The sequence below is a fragment of the Peromyscus maniculatus genome, chromosome 5, assembly GCF_049852395.1.
Source record: "Peromyscus maniculatus bairdii isolate BWxNUB_F1_BW_parent chromosome 5, HU_Pman_BW_mat_3.1, whole genome shotgun sequence".
Taxonomy (NCBI): Eukaryota; Metazoa; Chordata; class Mammalia; order Rodentia; family Cricetidae; genus Peromyscus; species Peromyscus maniculatus.
The window spans coordinates 57,901,166-57,912,003 of NC_134856.1; the positions used below are offsets into that span (position 1 = coordinate 57,901,166).

Consider the following 10,838-nt stretch of genomic DNA (forward strand, 5'->3'; position numbering starts at 1 on the left):
TAAGAAAATAACCTTATGAAGATGATAGATGTCCTTAGGGAGTATATGAACAAATCCCTTAAAGAAACAAAAACTTGGAAGAAAACAATAAATCCCTAAAACAAAACCAAGAAAAAGCAAACATTCCAAGATTTGAAATGAAAATAGAAGCCGTAAAGAAAACAAATGGAGGGAATCCTGGAAATGGAAAATCAGAGTAAGTGAACAGTAACTATATATACAAGCATCACCAACAGAATACAGGAGATGGAAGAGAGAATCTCAGGCACTGAAGACTCAGTAGAGAAAGTAGATTCTTCAGTCAAAGAAAATATTAAATCTAAAAAATTCCTACCACAAATTATCCATGAAATCTGGGACACTATGAAAGGACCAAACAAAAGAACAACAGAAATAAAAGAAGGAGAACAAACCCAGCTCAAAAACTCAGAGAATATATTTAAATTAAATCATAAAGGAAAATTTTCCCAACTTAAATAAGCACATGCTTATAAAGGTACAAGAAGCTTACAGAGTATCAAATAGGTTGGACCAGAAAAGAAAATCCCCTTACCACATAATAATCAAACACTAAACATTCAGAACAAAGAAAGAATATTAAAAGCAGAAACAGAAAAATGCCTCATAACATGGAACGGCAGACCTATTAGAATCATACCCAACCATCAACAGAGACCCTAATATCCAGAAGGGCCTGGACTGAGGACTTGCACACTACAAGAGACAATGGATGACAGCCAGCAAAACCATCAGCCACCATAGATGGAAAGAAAAACAAGATATTTCATAACAAAATCAAATTGAAACAATGTCTGTCCACAAACCAAGTCCTATAGATGGTACTAGAAAGAAATCTCCAACTCCAAGAAGTTAACTACAACCCATAAAAACACAAGCAATAAATAATCTCACACCACCAAAACCCAAAGAAGGGAAACACACACACACACACACACACACACACACACACACACACACACACACAGACACAGACACACACTACAACCACCAACAACAAAATAATGGGAATTACCAATCATTGGACATTAATATTCTTCGATATCCATGGACTCAATTCACCAGTAAAATGATACAGGCTAATGAATTGGATACAAAAACAGGATCCAACATTCTGCTGAATACAAGAAACACACCTCAGCCAGGTGGTAGTGGTGCATGCCTTTAATCCCAGCACTTGGGAGGCAGAGGGAGGTGGATCTCTGTTCAAAACCAGCCTGGTCTACAGAGCGAGATCCAGGACAGGCACTAAAACTACACAGAGAAACCATGTCTCAGAAAACCAAAAAGAAAAAAGAAAAAAAAAAAAGAAAGAAACACACCTCAACATCTAAATTAGACATTACCTCAGAGTAAAGGGTTGAAAAAGATTTTCCAATCAAATGGATCTAAGAACCAAGATAGCACAGCTATCCCAATATCTAACAAAATAGACTTTCAAACAAAATTAATCAAAAGAGATGGAGAAGGGCATTTCATATTCATCAAAGGAAAAATGCACCAAGATGATGTCTCAATTCTGAACATCTATGCCTCAAATGGAAGGGCACCCACATTTGTAAAAGAAACATTACTTAAGCTTAAATCACTCAGAGTCCCACAGAATAATAGTGGGAGACTTCAACACCCCACTCTCAACAGTGGACAGATCATCCAGACCGATCATCCAACTAAACAGACAAATAAGGAACTAACAGACATTACACTCAAATGTTCCTGACAGATAGTTACAGAACATTTTATCCAAACACTGAACAATGTTCTACTGAGTTACCACTGGGTCAAGGAAGAAATAAAGAAGTTAAAGACTTCCTAGAATTCAATGAAAATGATGCAAAACATATCCAAACTTATGGCATATAATAAAAGCTGTCCTAAAAGGAAAGTTCATAGCACTAAGTGCCTTTATAAAAAATGTGGAGAGATCCCATACTAATGACTTAACAGCACATCTGAAAGCTCTAGAACAGAAAGAAGCAGACACACCTAAGAGGAGTAGATGGTAGGAAATAACTAAACTGAGGGCTGAAATGAATAAAATAGAAACGAAGAGAACAATACAAACAAGCAATAAAACAAAGAGTTGGTTCTTGGAGAAAATCAACAAGAGATAAATCCTTACTCAACTAACTAAAAGGCAGAGAAATGATACCCAAATCAACAAAACCAGTTCATTGATTTACAGGGCTAGAGACATGGACAGACAGTAAGGAAAAGTTCATTCCCAGGTCCAAAGTCTGGTTTTTGACAACTTCCTGTGATTCTTGTTAAAATAAGATCCAAGGCTCTAACATTATTGGGTACCAGCATGCACATTCACATATGCACACAGATATATACTGACACCACATAATTAAAATTAAAACAACTCTTTAAACAAACAATTATTAACTGATCAAAGTTTTTCTATTCTAAGCATTTATTCCTATAACACAGGTGTTGAGGTATCTAACGGATTACTTTCAGAGCTTTTCGTCAGCATGAATTGGTTCATGTAACAGAAAACAAACATGTAGACTTGAAGCCAGAGAAATCAACCCTTCTAAGTTGGTGGTATCATTTGGGAAGATTTAGAAAATGCTGCCCTGCTGTCAGTAGGGGTAGGCTTTGAGAATTTACATCCACACACCATTTCCAGTTCCAACTCTCTACTTGGTGCTGCAGGTTAAGGAAGTGAGTTCTTAGCCTCCTGCTTTAGCTGCCATGTCTGGCATTTGTTGCCATGCCAATTTCATGGTCATCTTGTATTCCTCTGGAACCAAGAGCCAAATTTAACTCTTATAAATTGACATAGACATTATATTATAACAACAGAAAAGTAACTGATACAAATCCTTCAAGTTTTACACCTTAATTATTTAATGTAATTAAAGAGAAATATAAAATATAAAAGAGTTACATTAACATCTAAATTTATAGTATGAGAGTTCCAGCTCTGGATAGAAAGATACCCTGACTGTCAGAAGTCAGGCTACACCTACAGCTGTGAAAGGAAGGTATCCTGGATATCTACAAGTGTGAGGAGAAAGGTATTCTGATTATTGGGAAGTCAGGCGATACCCATAGCTATGGAGGAGGGGTACTCTGGATACCTACAGATCTGAAAAGAAAGGTACCCTGGATAACCAAAGCAGTGAGGAGTAAGAAATACTGACTGTCCCGGAAGTCAGGCTACACCCAAAGCTATGTCCCAATGGGGAAAGGTTTCCCCTCAGTATGTGGTAATCCTGCTCCTCTCTGAGAGGGAGCCATTACAGCAGGGTTCCTCACCACTCTGCTAAGATATATCCAGTGGAGATATCCATTGCTGCTCTGCTCCACTTCCCTAAGGGAGTTTCACAGGAGATTTGTCCATCACTTCTCTGTTGCACTCCACAAAGTGTTTCCCAGCAGAGTTGTCCATTTCTTCTGAATTCTGGACCAGATTGTTACTTCTCTGCTTCACTGATGGGGAAACCCAGAAGGAATGTAGCAGTCCGTTCTGGCTCTGGTGAATAGATGTCAACTCTACTCTCCTCCCTTAATGGAGTTTCCCAGCAGAGGTATCTGTTGCTTCTCTGCTCTACTCCCAGAGACATTCCAAGCAGAGCTGCCATGTGATTCTCTGATCCACTCCACTGGGAAGGTTCCCAGTAGAGGTGTCCATTGATTCTCTGCTCTGCTCCAACTAGGGAATTCCTGAGCAGAGATTCTACTCAGCTCTGGCAAAAGAAGTTCTTCATCCAAAACTTATTCAAGAGATTCATTTGGGAGGGGGAATCCAGGAGGGTGGTTCCCTCTCCCGGGGTGGAAAAAGGCAGCTCAAAACTGAACAGGCACAACACTTACATGGGGCTTCTAAGTCCGAGTTTTTTCAGGGAGATTTCTCAGCATGAGAAGTGGTCAGATTTCAATCCCTGAAATTGAAGAAACTCAGAGATAGGCTGGATTTTGTCCTCAGTGACAGTTGATTTTGTGCTTAGGGGTTGGTTGGTTTCATGCTCACTTGGTCAGGACTAGAGTGTGTTTCTTTGGCTCTGGATACAGGGCCAAAGTGTGTGTCTTTCACTGATTCAGGTTTCAGAATCACAGTGTCTTTCTTTAGGCGGCCATTTTACCCTACAAATAGGGTTTCATTAATCATATTTTTCCATGCTCTGCGGGGGTAAACAATATAAAAATGGACGTCATAAAGTTTGAAAAGATTGCTGTCACTGTCAAATTATTTTCTACAGCATAAATACTCTTGAGTAGTTGAATGCAAGTGTCTTGGATAAAGATCTTATCAAATATTTTATAAGTACTTCCAACAAGTACTCAAAGTCTCTACAATATGCAAAGGCTCTAACAGATAGATTACAGTCAAAAAGATCTACTCCTCTACAAATTGCATAACTTTACTACACTGACTATATTTTTAGGGCTTGTCTGCAGTATGAATTTTTCTCATGATTTCAAAGACTACTCATACAGCCAAAGGCTTTTCCACACTGATTACATTCATAGGGTTTCTCTCCACTATGTGTTCTTTTATGCATTTCAAGAGCATTGTTACAAGTAAAGGCTTTACCTCATTGATTACATTTACAGGGTTTCAATCCAGTATGTGTTCTTTTATGCCCTTGAAGATGGTTGTGTCAAACAAAGGCTTTACCACATTAATTACATTCATAGGCTCTCTCTCCAGTATGTATTCTTTTATGTATTTGGATGTAACTGTGATGAGAAAAGGCTTTACCACAAAGACTACATTCATAGGGTTTCTCTCCAGCGTGCAAACTTTTATGTCTTTGAAGATTACGGTGTTCTGCAAAGGTTTTACCACACTGATTACATTCATAGGGTTTCTCTCCAGTATGTGTTCTTTTATGCCTTTGAAGAGCATTTTTATGAGTGAAGGCTTTACCACATTGATTGCATTCATAGGGTTTCTCTCCAGTATGTGTTCTTTTATGTATTTGGATATAATTGTGATGAGAAAAGGCTTTACCACAAAGATGACATTCATAGGCTTTCCTCTCTAGTATGTAAACTTTTATGTCTTTGAAGATGATGGTGTTGCGCAAAGGTTTTACGACATTGATTACATTCCTAGGGTCTCTCTCCAGTATGTGTTCTTTTATGTATTTGGAGATCATTGTGAAGTACAAAGGCTTTACCACATTGATTACATTCATAGGGTTTCTCTCCAGTATGTATTCTTCTTTTATGTATTTGGAAATTCTTGTGACGTGCAAAGGTTTTACCACATTCATTGCATTCATAGGGTTTCTCTCCAGTATGGGTTCTTTTATGTATCTTGAGATTATTGTGACATACAAAGGCTTTACCACATTGATCACATTCATAGGGTTTCTCTCCAGTATGTGTTCTTTTATGGACTTCAAGACTAATTTTATAAGGGAAGGCTTTACCACATTCATTGCATTCATAGGGTTTCTCTCCAGTATGTGTTCTTTTATGCCTTTTGAAATCCTGGTGATGTGCAAAGGCTTTACCACATTGATTGCATTCATAGGGTTTCTCTCCAGTATGTGTGCTTTTATGGATTTCAAGAGTACTTTTATGAATGAAGGCTTTACCACATTCATTGCATTCATAGGGTTTCTCTCCAGTATGTGTTTCTTTTATGCGATTGAAGAGCATCCTGACGTGCAAAGGCTTTTCCACATTGATTACATTCATAGGGTTTCTCTCCAGTATGTGTTGTTTTATGGTGTTTTAGAGTACTGTCTCTTGCAAAGGCTTTACCACAAAGATTACATTCATAAGGTTTCTCTCCAGTATGTGTTCTTTTATGGAGTTTAAGAGAACTGTGCCATGCAAAGGCTTTGCCACAAAGATTACATTCATAGGGTTTCTCTCCAGTATGTGTTCTTTTATGGCTTCGAAGATGACGGTATAGTGCAAAGGCTTTACCACATTGATTACATTCATAGGGTTTCTCTCCAGTATGTGTTCTTTTGTGAATATCAAGAGTATTTTTACCAGCGAAGGCTTTACCACATTCATTGCATTCATAGGGTTTCCCTCCAGTATGTGTTCTTTTATGGAGTTGAAGAGAATTGTGCCATGCAAAGGCTTTGCCACAAAGATTACATTCATAGGGTTTCTCTCCAGTATGTGTTGTTTTATGCTGTTTAAGAATACTGCGCCATGCAAAGGCTTTGCCACAAAGATTACATTCATAGGGTTTCTCTCCAGTATGTGTTCTTTGAAGATGACTGTCATGTGCCAAAGCTTTATCACATTTAGTATACACAAGTTTCTCTGCAGAATGACCTCTTTCATGCCTACAAAGATAATTGGCACATGTAAGGGCTTTACAATACTCAATACAGGGTTGAATCTTCATATCTGTATGAATTAATTTTACAATTAGGTCCAATGGTAAAAAGGAATATGATCTTAAGGATTTATCACTGTGCTTACACTCATGTTGTTCCCCTCCATGAAGGGTTGTTTTGCATCTTTGAAAATATCTATAATGGTAAGATCATTTATTACATGGTTCACATTTACTGAGTCTCTTTTCTATATTAGATTTTTCATATATTTGAAGAGAACTGGAAAAACTCAGAGTTTTATCACCCTTATTGCGTTTATAAATTTTCCTATACTTTGAGTCATACTACATTTACTAGTTGAACTAGAACAAACAGAAATATTTACACAGTCCTATTATTCACAGGGCTTTTCTGCAGTGTGAGTTTGTGGATGTATTAACAATGAAGCTGGAAAACCAATTACTTGTATACTTGAATCAAATTCAACAGTTATACTCAACATGGGGAATGCTACATATCTTCTAATTTTTCTGAGAGGCATATTACATCTATCCATATACCTGTGCTCATATGGCTCATATCCAAAGTAACATATGATGGACCTAGTAAAGGAAGAATAACAAAAGGTTTCCGCATTGAATTCACAGTTTGATTTTTTATTCCACATAGAAATGTGGTATAGGGATCAAGGTTTCTCCACAACAAATGTCCCTCGACTCTTCATTTTAAGTGTCCTACTCATTAAACTTAGCACAGTCACAACAAGCACATGACTAACACTAGCGTTACTATGGACTATTTGGCCATTAGAAAGTTTTGGAGACATACTTATTACCTCTTCAGCATACCATTTGTAATATGAGTAGTATGAAACTAAATAGATTGGCAGTTCTACACCATAGCTCTCATGGATCTATGGTTCAAGTGGTAATATCTGTTAAAGCATTGTTTCCTTGTCTTCTTTCTTTAAAAAATGCCTTGCAAATGCAATTTGCCTACCTGAAATTGAGGTATATGGTTCTGTGAGAATTTAGTAATCATCATTGCACATGAAACTGTGCTTATTTACACTGTTGCTTTTGTTTAAAGCTTACAGGACACATTACAATTTCTTTGGAGGCACATTTGTATCAGCTTGCACATCATAATTACCTTCCATGTCTTCTAGAACTTTGACAATGTTCTTCAATATTATGGTCTTCCCAACTGTACCCTAAAATATAGTACCAAAAAAATGTATGGTATATTATTGAAAATTATGGAAAATTTAAGTAACTATCCTCAGTGAACCATAGAGCCATGCCTGATTTATTCTCCTCACTCCTCTTTCTAATGAAACTATAGAAGAGCATCAAAAAACAAGGAACACCTGTCTCCTTATTTTAGAATATGAAGAAAAATTCACTCTTACCTATGGTAGTGAGGTTCCTGTAAGTCTCCAGCATAACATCTTTGTAGAGCTTCTTCTGAGAAGAATCCAGCAAAGCCCACTCTCCTGAAGTAAAGTCGATATGTACATCATCATAGGTCACTGCATTCTAAAACATCCCATACATGTGTACAACAGAAAGTATGATACTGGTAACATTATAAATATATAGTTCTATGACAGTATAATCATATAATTCTTGTACTCCCCAAACTTATTCCATGATATAGACATTATAATGTAATCACCAAGTCCCTTTGGAAGGAAACTGAATAGGAGGTTCACCTCTGTCATTTCTGTACCCTGTGAATGGGATATCATCTTGCAAGAGAAATGCCTATTAAAAAACATAGACAGACAAGTAAACAGATCCACAGTACACAGTACACATGAGAGAAATTGTATGAACAATTACTAACTACAAAAAATAAAAATAAGATGAACAAGTTGGGTATATTGGCTCATACCTTTAACCAGTCCACTCAAATCCGAGGCAGGTATATCTGCCTCAGAGCTGAGTGCCAGCCTAGTCTATGCAGCCAGTTCCAGGACAGTCAGAAGTATATGTAAAGACTCCCATTCAAAAATCAGTGAAACACAAAAAAAAATATATAAAGAACTCAGAGTTTTTGCTAATGTTTCTACAAAGAGTTCTGTATTTATCTTCTGGAAGCTTAAAGTGCCCCTATTGAAACTTACAAAAACATCAATAGATTTGACTAAAAGGCACTGCATATTTAATCATATGGACAGATGAAAACATTAGCAATATAATGTTAATCATAATTGATCAAGACAGGGCAGTAGAGATGGCTAAGTAGTAAAGAGCTCTTGCTGATCTTGCATATAAGTGAACTCAATTGCCAGCACTCACTTGCAGGATCACAACTATCCATTATCCCAACTTCAGGACTTTTGAGACTGTCTCTTGATCACTATGAGGACAGGTACCCATGTGGTACATATCCATACAAACAAGAAAATACGCAATATCATTTAAATTTTTAGACAAACACACCAGGCAGGAAGGTGATGTATCTGCAATCCAATGACTCAAAAGGCTCAGACAGTATTAATGTTATGAATACATGCCATCCTGAGAAAGAGAATGATACCCTCTGCCAAATTCTAAAATTCAAGATATGAATGAAGCTCTGCCTCTGCTTCCCAAGTGATGGGATTACAGGCATGCGCCACCACCGACCGACTGATAACTGTTTTTGTTGTGTATACTTTTACTGAGTTTAAGTTAAAACTATTCATTTTTATTTACCAAAAAAGAAGAAATGTTGTGGAATACATTTTTTTTCTGAGACAGGGTTTCTCTGTGTAGATTTGTGCCTTTCCTGGGACTCACATGGTAGCCCAGGCTGGCCTCGAACTCACAGAGATCCACCTGGCTCTGCCTCCAGAGTGCTGGGATTAAAGGCGTGCACCACCACTGCCCGGAGTGGAATACTATTTTAATATGGGTTAATTTGTATATGCTGTGGAACATTTCTTTTAATAATGCAAACATGTGTTACATTCTTTTATGCTGCAGTTGTTTAAATCTATGAAGCTGTGATGCTTTGCCTGTCTAAACTACCTAATTGGTCTAATAAAGACCTGAATTGTCAGTAGATTGGCAGGAAAGGATTGGTGGGGCTGGCAGGCAGAGAGAAAAAATGGGAGGGGAAATTTGGGATGAAAGATGGAAGGAGCAAGAAAAGGAGAGGATAGCAGGGCCCAACAACCCAGCTACACAGTAAGCCTGAAATGCCCTTCCAGACATTCCTTTTACCTGACTCCTGAGGACTGGGAATACTGTGGTGACCTAAACCCTTACGAATGAGACAGAATGGGGAGTGTATGGCAGCTAAACTGGAGAGCTGCTCTAATATCAAGGTCAGTGGAGACAGTAGAGAGGCAATCCATGGAAACCACAAGGTCCTGGAAGTGAAGACCTACTCCTGCAGAGAAGGTATTCTACAGCTGTTGGGAAGCCAAAGCCAGAGTTGGCAGGGTAGACAGACCCTAGCCCTGCAAGATTTCAGGTGAAGGAAGAAACATAGACAGTAGACATGTTAACATAAGGTTGAGGGGGGAGGAGGTCTAAGGAGCCCTATCCCTAGACAAAGTTCTACAGGAATCTAATAACTATAGAGATAGAGTACTATTCTTTTCCAGGCTTGAGCCTTCTAGTTGGTTGTCCAAAACAAAGTGGTCTGCCCTGACATCATATACATACATGAAAGACCAAATAGACTTAGCAGCTTATATTTAAATATTTATGTGCCTGGAAATATAAATCTATATGCAATAATAATAACAAAAGAAAAAGAGATAACCAATTTAAGACATAGTAAGTATGGGGAATGAAGTGACTAGAAAGAGGAAGGAGAAAGAAGTTCTTAGATGTTTATATTTTAAATATTAATCTTAGGCCACAGAAATACATAGGGAAAATAAAATACAAATGGCTGACAAATGATTAAAAGTGTTTTATATACTTAGCTATTGGATAAATGCAAATGACAACCTCTGTCCCTGTGGAGGTTGGTGTTAAATCTTCAGCTCTGTTTTTCAATTGTAATACCAATAATGTTCATGAAATTAGTAAAATTCCATGGGAAGGAATATGAATAGAGAATAGATAGAATGCAGAGATTAAAAGGGTGCAATGGCATGGGGGGGGTAAAGTGGGATGGGGGACTGTGCTACACGTCTCAGGAATATATCCTAAGAACTCAGCTGGTTAGGGCAGAGCCACTACCTAAAGGGATCAAGGAATTCCTTCAGAGGAAGCCCAATTCCAAGGAGCATTTGGTGTTATTTGGCTGTCTTCTGTTATGAAAATCATGTGTGCCATCATAGCTTTCACTATTGATGTTTTTCCTAAGAAGTGCTAACAGTGTGGACTGATAACTATTTGGACATATACATTCAAAGTATTTGGAGAACAGCCTCAGGAAAGGTTTCCTTCCTCGCCCCCTGCCCCAGCCCATCCATTTCTCCCCTTTCAGCACTGGAATCAGATATCTCCCTTAGCCACTTTCAAGGACTAAAAGAAATAACAATCCAGACCACCACATGCTAGTCTCCTGATTACAGGTAAATTCCACAAGGAGATACCACCTAGGTCA

At 37.9% G+C, this 10,838-nt stretch overlaps 1 pseudogene across 1 annotated transcript; it reads right to left on the reverse strand.

Annotated features, from left to right (window-relative positions):
* Positions 1 to 2,870: 2,870 nt before the first annotated feature.
* LOC143273340 (uncharacterized) lies at positions 2,871 to 8,601 on the reverse strand (annotated as a pseudogene). Its single transcript, XR_013051370.1, has 3 exons — positions 7,696 to 8,601; positions 7,437 to 7,497; positions 2,871 to 6,290 (listed from the first exon to the last, which is right to left on the reverse strand). The product of XR_013051370.1 is annotated as an uncharacterized LOC143273340 (transcript).
* Between the last annotated feature and the right edge of the window lie 2,237 nt (positions 8,602 to 10,838).